The following is a 10,000-nucleotide window of genomic DNA, read 5'->3' as shown; positions in this document are numbered from 1 at the left end:
CAGACATTCGAATGAGTCGTCGCCGCCGCGAGGGCGCGCGATCGGCCCGAGGTTATCTTGAGTCACCAAAGAGACCGGGCCACCGCCCGAGGACGGCAGACCCGGTTGGGTTTTGGGGCTGATAAATGCACGTATCCCCTGGGCCCCCGCGAGGAGGCCCGGGTCAACGCTCGTTTGCATGTATTAGCTCTGGAATTACCACAGTTATCCAAGTAACTGGGAGCGATCAAAGGAACCATAACTGATTTAATGAGCCATTCGCAGTTTCACTGTACCGGCCGTGTGCACTTAGACCTGCATGGCTTAATCTTTGAGACAAGCATATGTACTGGCAGGATCAACCAGGTAGCCTCCGGGAGGCCCGCGTTGACGCGGGCTTCCTCGTCGCGGGTCTCGCGCCCCCCGACGAGCGGGGGTGAGAGGGGGGCCGCTAGTAGGCGCGGTGCGCGGGCGCTCTCCTTCGGCAAGGAGGGGTGGCCCTGTGGGGGCCGTAACGCAGAAAGGTGTTTCGCGGGGCCGGGGTCAGACGAAAGCGCCGAGGTGGGTCTCCCCCCTCAGGCCGCCGCCCGCCGCACGGCCGCCGGTGGCGGACGCTCTGTGATGACCGGTCGTCTGAGTCTCCCAGGGAGGGGTTTCGGGCGAGCCCCGCGGGGCTCCCCTGGAGGCCGAAGCGCTGATCGGGGAGGAACCGACTGCCCATGACGGTCGCGAGGACCGGGCAGGGGCCTGCCCCTGGCGCTCGTGGTTTTCCAATCTACCAGGTGTGCCTGGTCCGAAGACCTTGTTAACCCCGGCCGTTGACCCGTGGACTTTCGGGTGGCTAGGGGGCCCTCCGGTGGAGGCCCTTCAAGTCCGTGTTCTTATAGGTCTGAAAGCCACCAGTCCGTGGGACTTATGGCAGTTCAGACACGGTTCGTCGGATTCTCACGGCGGAGCGAGTCCGCCCGCGAGTCCGTACAGGTTGCCACCTGACAGCTGCAAACGAACCAAGCGCAGCTGATTTTTCAGTGGGCTCCGGAGAGCCTCCTAGTCCGTGTTCTTATAGGTCTGAAAGCCACCAGTCTGTAGGACTTATGGCCGTTCAGACACGGTTCTTTGGGACGCCATCGGGGGTGCTCATCAGCGCCCAGTCCGCTCAGGTGACCACCTGCCGGCTGGTTTGGGCCAAGCGCAGCTGATTTTTAGGAGGCTCCGGAGAGCCTCCCAGTCCGTGTTCTTATAGGTCTGAAAGCCACCAGTCTGTAGGACTTATGGCCGTTCAGACACGGTTCTTTGGACGCCATCGGGGGTGCTCATCAGCGCCCAGTCCGCTCAGGTGACCACCTGTCGGCTGGTTTGGGCCAAGCGCAGCTGATTTTTAGGAGGCTCCGGAGAGCCTCCAAGTCTGTGTTCTTATAGGTCTGAAAGCCACCAGTCTATAGGACTTATGGCCGTTCAGACACGGTTCTTTGGGACGCCATCGGGGGGTGCTCATCAGCGCCCAGTCCGCTCAGGTGACCACCTGCCGGCTGGTTTGGGCCAAGCGCAGCTGATTTTTCAGTGGCTCCGGAGAGCCTCCTAGTCCGTGTTCTTATAGGTCTGAAAGCCACCAGTCTATAGGACTTATGGCCGTTCGGACACGGTTCTCTGGGACGCCATCGGGGGGTACTCATCAGCGCCCAGTCCGCTCAGGTGACCACCTGTCGGCTGGTTTGGGCCAAGCGCAGCTGATTTTTCAGTGGCTCCGGAGAGCCTCCTAGTCCGTGTTCTTATAGGTCTGAAAGCCACCAGTCTATAGGACTTATGGCCGTTCAGACACGGTTCTTTGGGACGCCATCGGGGGTGCTCATCAGCGCCCAGTCCGCTCAGGTGACCACCTGCCGGCTGGTTTGGGCCAAGCGCAGCTGATTTTTCAGTGGCTCCGGAGAGCCTCCTAGTCCGTGTTCTTATAGGTCTGAAAGCCACCAGTCTATAGGACTTATGGCCGTTCGGACACGGTTCTTTGGGACGCCATCGGGGGTACTCATCAGCGCCCAGTCCGCTCAGGTGACCACCTGTCGGCTGGTTTGGGCCAAGCGCAGCTGATTTTCAGTGGCTCCGGAGAGCCTCCTAGTCCGTGTTCTTATAGGTCTGAAAGCCACCAGTCTATAGGACTTATGGCCGTTCAGACACGGTTCTTTGGGATGCCATCGGGGGTGCTCATCAGCGCCCAGTCCGCTCAGGTGACCACCTGCCGGCTGGTTTGGGGCCAAGCGCAGCTGATTTTTCAGTGGCTCCGGAGAGCCTCCTAGTCCGTGTTCTTATAGGTCTGAAAGCCACCAGTCTATAGGACTTATGGCCGTTCAGACACGGTTCTTTGGGACGCCATCGGGGGTGCTCATCAGCGCCCAGTCCGCTCAGGTGACCACCTGCCGGCTGGTTTGGGCCAAGCGCAGCTGATTTTTCAGTGGCTCCGGAGAGCCTCCTAGTCCGTGTTCTTATAGGTCTGAAAGCCACCAGTCTATAGGACTTATGGCCGTTCGGACACGGTTCTTTGGGACGCCATCGGGGGTACTCATCAGCGCCCAGTCCGCTCAGGTGACCACCTGTCGGCTGGTTTGGGCCAAGCGCAGCTGATTTTTCAGTGGCTCCGGAGAGCCTCCTAGTCCGTGTTCTTATAGGTCTGAAAGCCACCAGTCTATAGGAGTTATGGCCGTTCAGACACGTAAGTCTGAACCAACTCAGCGGACCTACACGGCGCCCGTGGCCGAGAGGGTGCACCAAACCCGGATAAAATCAGCCTGCCACAGCTGATTTTCTGGAGCTCCAGAGATTTTTTTATCCGTTTTTTTTCTAAGTCCACACATGGAAGTCTGAACCGACCCAGCGGACCTCCACGGAGCCCGTGGCCGAGAGGGTGCACCAAACCCGGATAAAATCAGCCTGCCACAGCTGATTTTCTGGAGCTCCAGAGAGCCTCCTAGTCCGTGTTCTTATAGGTCTGAAAGCCACCAGTCTATAGGAATTATGGCCGTTCAGACACGGAAGTCTGAACCAACTCAGCGGACCTACACGGCGCCCGTGGCCGAGAGGGTGCACCAAACCCGGATAAAATCAGCCTGCCACAGCTGATTTTCTGGAGCTCCAGAGATTTTTTTATCCCGTTTTTTTTCTAAGTCCACACATGGAAGTCTGAACCGACCCAGCGGACCTCCACGGAGCCCGTGGCCGAGAGGGTGCACCAAACCCGGATAAAATCAGCCTGCCACAGCTGATTTTCTGGAGCTCCAGAGAGCCTCCTAGTCCGTGTTCTTATAGGTCTGAAAGCCACCAGTCTATAGGACTTATGGCCGTTCAGACACGGAAGTCTGAACCAACTCAGCGGACCTACACGGCGCCCGTGGCCGAGAGGGTGCACCAAACCCGGATAAAATCAGCCTGCCACAGCTGATTTTCTGGAGCTCCAGAGAGCCTCCTAGTCCGTGTTCTTATAGGTCTGAAAGCCACCAGTCTATAGGACTTATGGCCGTTCAGACACGGAAGTCTGAACCGACTCAGCGGACCTACACGGCGCCCGTGGCCAGAGAGGGTGCACCAAACCCGGATAAAATCAGCCTGCCACAGCTGATTTTCTGGAGCTCCAGAGATTATTTTATCCCGTTTTTTTTCTAAGTCCACACATGGAAGTCTGAACCGACCCAGCGGACCTCCACGGAGCCCGTGGCCGAGAGGGTGCACCAAACCCGGATAAAATCAGCCTGCCACAGCTGATTTTCTGGAGCTCCAGAGAGCCTCCTAGTCCGTGTTCTTATAGGTCTGAAAGCCACCAGTCTATAGGAATTATGGCCGTTCAGACACGGAAGTCTGAACCGACTCAGCGGACCCACACGGCGCCCGTGGCCGAGAGGGTGCACCAAACCCGGATAAAATCAGCCTGCCACAGCTGATTTTCTGGAGCTCCAGAGATTTTTTATCCCGTTTTTTTTCTAAGTCCACACATGGAAGTCTGAACCGACCCAGCGGACCTCCACGGAGCCCGTGGCCGAGAGGGTGCACCAAACCCGGATAAAATCAGCCTGCCACAGCTGATTTTCTGGAGCTCCAGAGAGCCTCCTAGTCCGTGTTCTTATAGGTCTGAAAGCCACCAGTCTATAGGAATTATGGCCGTTCAGACACGGAAGTCTGAACCAACTCAGCGGACCTACACGGCGCCCGTGGCCGAGAGGGTGCACCAAACCCGGATAAAATCAGCCTGCCACAGCTGATTTTCTGGAGCTCCAGAGATTTTTTTATCCCGTTTTTTTTCTAAGTCCACACATGGAAGTCTGAACCGACCCAGCGGACCTCCACGGAGCCCGTGGCCGAGAGGGTGCACCAAACCCGGATAAAATCAGCCTGCCACAGCTGATTTTCTGGAGCTCCAGAGAGCCTCCTAGTCCGTGTTCTTATAGGTCTGAAAGCCACCAGTCTATAGGACTTATGGCCGTTCAGACACGGAAGTCTGAACCAACTCAGCGGACCTACACGGCGCCCGTGGCCGAGAGGGTGCACCAAACCCGGATAAAATCAGCCTGCCACAGCTGATTTTCTGGAGCTCCAGAGAGCCTCCTAGTCCGTGTTCTTATAGGTCTGAAAGCCACCAGTCTATAGGACTTATGGCCGTTCAGACACGGAAGTCTGAACCAACTCAGCGGACCTACACGGCGCCCGTGGCCGAGAGGGTGCACCAAACCCGGATAAAATCAGCCTGCCACAGCTGATTTTCTGGAGCTCCAGAGATTATTTTATCCCGTTTTTTTTCTAAGTCCACACATGGAAGTCTGAACCGACCCAGCGGACCTCCACGGAGCCCGTGGCCGAGAGGGTGCACCAAACCCGGATAAAATCAGCCTGCCACAGCTGATTTTCTGGAGCTCCAGAGAGCCTCCTAGTCCGTGTTCTTATAGGTCTGAAAGCCACCAGTCTATAGGAATTATGGCCGTTCAGACACGGAAGTCTGAACCGACTCAGCGGACCCACACGGAGCCCGTGGCCGAGAGGGTGCACCAAACCCGGATTTAATCAGCCTGCCACAGCTGATTTACTGGACCTCCAGAGATTTTTTTATCCCGTATTTTTTCTAAGTCCACACATGGAAGTCTGAACCGACCCAGCGGACCTCCGCGGAGGCCCGTGGCCGAGAGGGTGCACCAAACCCGGATTAAATCAGCCTGCCACAGCTGATTTTCTGGAGCTCCGGAGAGCCTCCTAGTCCGTGTTCTTATAGGTCTGAAAGCCACCAGTCTATGGGACTTATGGCCGTTCAGACACGGAAGTCTGAACCAACTCAGCGGACCTACACGGCGCCCGTGGCCGAGAGGGTGCACCAAACCCGGATAAAATCAGCCTGCCACAGCTGATTTTTCAAAAGCTCCAGAGATTTTTTTCATCCCGTATATTTCCTAAGTCCACAACTCTGGGTAAACTTACTGCCGTTCGGACATGGAAGTCTGAACCGACCCAGCGGACCTCCACGGAGCCCGTGGCCGAGGGGGTGCACCAAACCGGATAAAACCAGCCTGCCACAGCTGATTTTCTGGAGCTCCAGAGATTTTTTTCTCGTTTTTTCTCTAAGTCCACACGCTCCACATGGCCCATCAGTCCGTGTTCTTATATATCTGAAGGCCACCAGTCCCGTGGGACTTACGGCAGGTCCAGACACGGAAGTCAGAACCGACCCAGCGGACCTCCGCGGAGCCCGTGGCCGAGAGGGTGCACCAAACCCGGACAAAATCAGCCGGCCGCCGCTGATTTTTCAAAAGCTCCAGAGATTTTTTTCATCCCGTATATTTCCTAAGTCCACAACTCTGGTAAACTTACTGCCGTTCGGACATGGAAGTCTGAACCGACCCAGCGGACCTCCGCGGAGCCCGTGGCCGAGGGGGTGCACCAAACCCGGATAAAACCAGCCTGCCACAGCTGATTTTCTGGAGCTCCAGAGATTTTTTTCTCGTTTTTTTCTCTAAGTCCACACGCTCCCCATGGCCCATCAGTCCGTGTTCTTATATATCTGAAGGCCACCAGTCCGTGGGACTTACGGCAGGTCCAGACACGGAAGTCAGAACCGACCCAGCGGACCTCCGCGGAGCCCGTGGCCGAGAGGGTGCACCAAACCCGGACAAAATCAGCCGGCCGCCGCTGATTTTTCAAAAGCTCCAGAGATTTTTTTCATCCCGTATATTTCCTAAGTCCACAACTCTGGTAAACTCACTGCCGTTCGGACATGGAAGTCAGAACCGACCCAGCGGACCTCCGCGGAGCCCGTGGCCGAGGGGGTGCACCAAACCCGGACAAAATCAGCCTGCCACAGCTGATTTTCTGGAGCTCCAGAGATTTTTTTCTCGTTTTTTCTCTAAGTCCACACGCTCCCCATGGCCCATCAGTCCGTGTTCTTATATATCTGAAGGCCACCAGTCCGTGGGACTTACGGCAGGTCCAGACACGGAAGTCAGAACCGACCCAGCGGACCTCCGCGGAGCCCGTGGCCGAGAGGGTGCACCAAACCCGGACAAAATCAGCCGGCCGCCGCTGATTTTTCAAAAGCTCCAGAGATTTTTTTTCATCCCGTATATTTCCTAAGTCCACAACTCTGGTAAACTCACTGCCGTTCGGACATGGAAGTCAGAACCGACCCAGCGGACCTCCGCGGAGCCCGTGGCCGAGGGGGTGCACCAAACCCGGACAAAATCAGCCGGCCGCCGCTGATTTTCAAAAGCTCCAGAGATTTTTTTCATCCCGTATATTTCCTAAGTCCACAACTCTGGTAAACTCACTGCCGTTCGGACATGGAAGTCAGAACCGACCCAGCGGACATCCGCGGAGCCCGTGGCCGAGGGGGTGCACCAAACCCGGACAAAATCGGCCGGCCGCCGCTGATTTTTTAAACGCTCCGCTTTTTTCCACTTTTTTCCTAAGTCCCGAAGCGTGAGGGTTTTTTAAAGCATAGCTCCCGAGACACGGCTCGCTGGAGATGTCTCCGCCGTGGCTCTCCAGCGAGACCGGCCAGAAGTCTCTGCGTGCCCGGGAGCCGGTGCACGGGCTCCCGGTAGCCGTTTGCTTTGAAAAATCATATCTCCCGATACCCGAGACTTTCGGGCTCGACTCGGGTCTCGTTGGATAGGTCCTCGACCGTGGCTTTCGAAAGACACCGGCCCGACGTCTCTGCGTGCCCGGGAGCCGGTGCACGGGCTCCCGGTAGCCGGATCTCGGGCTCCCGTGGCCGATTTTTTGAAAAATCGTAGCTCCCCGAACCCGACGGCCCAGCGGCTCGAGGCACGGCTCGTTGGAAAGGCCTCGGAAAGACCTTTCGAATGACGCCGGCCTCGAGTCGCTGCGACCCCGGGAGCCGGAGCTAGGGCTCCCGGTACCCCGCGGGGTTTGAAAAATCATAACTCCCGATCCCCGAGACTTTCGGGCTCGACTCGGGTCTCGTTGGATAGGTCTCGACCGTGGCTTTCGAAAGACACCGGCCCGAAGTCTCTGCGTGCCCGGGAGCCGGTGCACGGGCTCCCGGAAGCCGGAGCTCGGACCCCCGTGGCCGTTTGCTTTGAAAGACCCTATCTCCCGAACCCGAAGGCCCAGAGACTCGAGACACGGCTCGTTGGAAAGGCCGTGGCCAGACCTTTCGAACGCCGCCGGCCCCGAGTCGCTGCGACCCCGGGAGCCGGAGCTAGGGCTCCCGGTAGCTCCGGGGTTTTAAAAATCGTATCTCCCGACCCCCTGGAGCCTAAGGCTCGATACACAGCTCGTTGGAAAGGCCGCGGCCAGACCTTTCGAACGCCGCCGGCCTCGAGTCGCTGCGACCCCCGGCAGCCGGAGCTAGGGCTCCCGGTAGCTCCGGGGTTAAAAAATCATATCTCCCGACCCCCTGGAGCCTAAGGCTCGATACACAGCTCGTTGAAAGGCCGCGGCCAGACCTTTCAAACGCAGCCGGCCTCGAGTCGCTGCGACCCCGCAGCCGGAGCTAGGGCTCCCGGTAGCTCCGGGGGTTAAAAAATCATATCTCCCGAACCCCTAGAGTCTAAGGCTCGATACACAGCTCGTTGGAAAGGCCGCGGCCAGACCTTTCGAACGCCGCCGGCCTCGAGTCGCTACGACCCCGGGAGCCGGAGCTAGGGCTCCCGGTAGCTCCGGGGGTTTGAAAAATCGTATCTCCCGAACCCTAAGGCCCAGCGGCTCGAGACACAGCTCGTTGGAAAGGCCGCGGCCAGACCTTTCGAACGCCGCCGGCCTCGAGTCCGCTACGACCCCGGGAGCCGGAGCTAGGGCTCCCGGTAGCTCCGGGGGTTTGAAAAAATCGTATCTCCCGAACCCTAAGGCCCAGCGGCTCGAGACACAGCTCGTTGGAAAGGCCGCGGCCAGACCTTTCGAATGACACCGGTCTCGTCTCTCTAGGACGTTCCTACGCAAAGTTATAAAATTTGTCCGCCAGACGGCGCAATTTTAAAAGGAAATGGCCGTAATTCGGCGTAGGAACGGCGCAGAGAGACGCGGGTAGGCCCGCTGGAAAGCCCGCGGCAGGCCTTTCGAATGACGCCGGCCACGGGTCTCTACTCGAGACTTTCCTGGAAGAAGTTGATGAGGGAGACGTCCTCGCAAGCCAAGCCGAGGACGGAGCGCTTTTTTCGGACGGAAAACCCACATTCACCGGTCCATATCTCCGGTCGTGAATTACCTAGAGAAACGAGTCACAGCTCGTTGGAAAGGCCGCGGCCAGACCTTTCGAACGCCGCCAGCCTCGAGTCGATGCGACCCCGGGGAGCCGGAGCCTAGGGCTCCCGGTAGCTCCGGGGGTTAAAAAATCCTATCTCCCGACCCCGAAGGCCCAGAGACCTCGATACACAGCTCGTTGGAAAGGCCGCGGCCAGACCTTTCGAACGCCGCCGGCCCCGAGTCGCTGCGACCCCCGGCAGCCGGAGCTAGGGCTCCCGGTAGCTCCGGGGGTTTGAAAAATCATATCTCCCGAACCCCTAGAGTCTAAGGCTCGATACACAGCTCGTTGGAAAGCCCGCGGCCAGACCTTTCGAACGCCGCCGGCCCCGAGTCGCTGCGACCCCGGCAGCCGGAGCTAGGGCTCCCGGTAGCTCCGGGGGTTTGAAAAATCATATCTCCCGAACCCCTAGAGTCTAAGGCTCGATACACAGCTCGTTGGAAAGCCCGCGGCCAGACCTTTCGAACGCCGCCGGCCCCGAGTCGCTGCGACCCCGGCAGCCGGAGCTAGGGCTCCCGGTAGCTTCCGGGGGTTTGAAAATCATATCTCCCGAACCCCTAGAGTCTAAGGCTCGATACACAGCTCGTTGGAAAGCCCGCGGCCAGACCTTTCCATAGACACCTGTCCCGTCCCGCTGCGACCCAGGCGGCCGGAGCTATCGACGCCGGAACGCTCCGGGCGGACGCCGAGGAAGAGGCGCTTTTCTCGGATCGAAAAAACACACATTCACCGGTCCCGTATCTCCGCGACGGAAGTGCGCGGAGAGGCGAGACGCGGTTCTTTCGAAAGGCCCGAGGGGAGACCTCTCCGACGACACATCCTCGTCCCGCTGCGACGCCCGTAGCTGGAGGTATTCACGCTCGAATGTCCCCGGCGGGACGCCCAAGACTTAGCGTCCGTGAAGCGAGCGCCTTTCCGGGGAGGGACTGCCGTCTTCGCGGGGCACGGATCTCCGGTCCAGAGAGGTCTCCGCCCGGCCTCCACGACGACGCCGGCCTCGAGTCTCCGAGACCCGGCCTCGCGGAGACAGAGCTCCCGGTAGCCGGAACGCTCCGAGCTCCGGGCGGCCCTCCTCCCGACCTCACCCCGGGTCTAGTGCACCCAGGCCCGGCCTCGCCTCCTCCGCGGACTTAGGCTTAGGGCCAGGTACCCGGCGCACCGTCTGGTCCCTGTGGGCCCGGACTTAAGCACCCCCCTCCGGGCTAAGCACCTCAGCCCGCGCCCTCCGGACGACCAAACAGCTGGTCAACCCAAAAGGACTTAGGTATTTTCGGCACGGCATTTTCCCCTCGG

The 10,000-nt window shown here is 58.9% G+C and overlaps 1 non-coding gene across 1 annotated transcript in view; it reads right to left on the bottom strand.

The window, feature by feature from the left end:
- Window positions 1-348, bottom strand: part of LOC130417048 (18S ribosomal RNA) — a 1,862-nt gene extending 1,514 nt beyond the window's left edge. Inside the window, exon 1 of the ribosomal RNA XR_008906124.1 lies at window positions 1-348. This exon is cut by the window's left edge and continues 1,514 nt beyond it. This is a non-coding gene — a ribosomal RNA (18S ribosomal RNA).
- Between the last annotated feature and the right edge of the window lie 9,652 nt (window positions 349-10,000).

The sequence above is a fragment of the Triplophysa dalaica genome, unplaced genomic scaffold (assembly GCF_015846415.1).
Source record: "Triplophysa dalaica isolate WHDGS20190420 unplaced genomic scaffold, ASM1584641v1 Contig10, whole genome shotgun sequence".
NCBI classification, from domain to species: domain Eukaryota; kingdom Metazoa; phylum Chordata; class Actinopteri; order Cypriniformes; family Nemacheilidae; genus Triplophysa; species Triplophysa dalaica.
The sequence above is the reverse complement of the archived record's forward strand: the minus strand, read 5'-3'. Positions and strand labels throughout refer to the sequence as shown.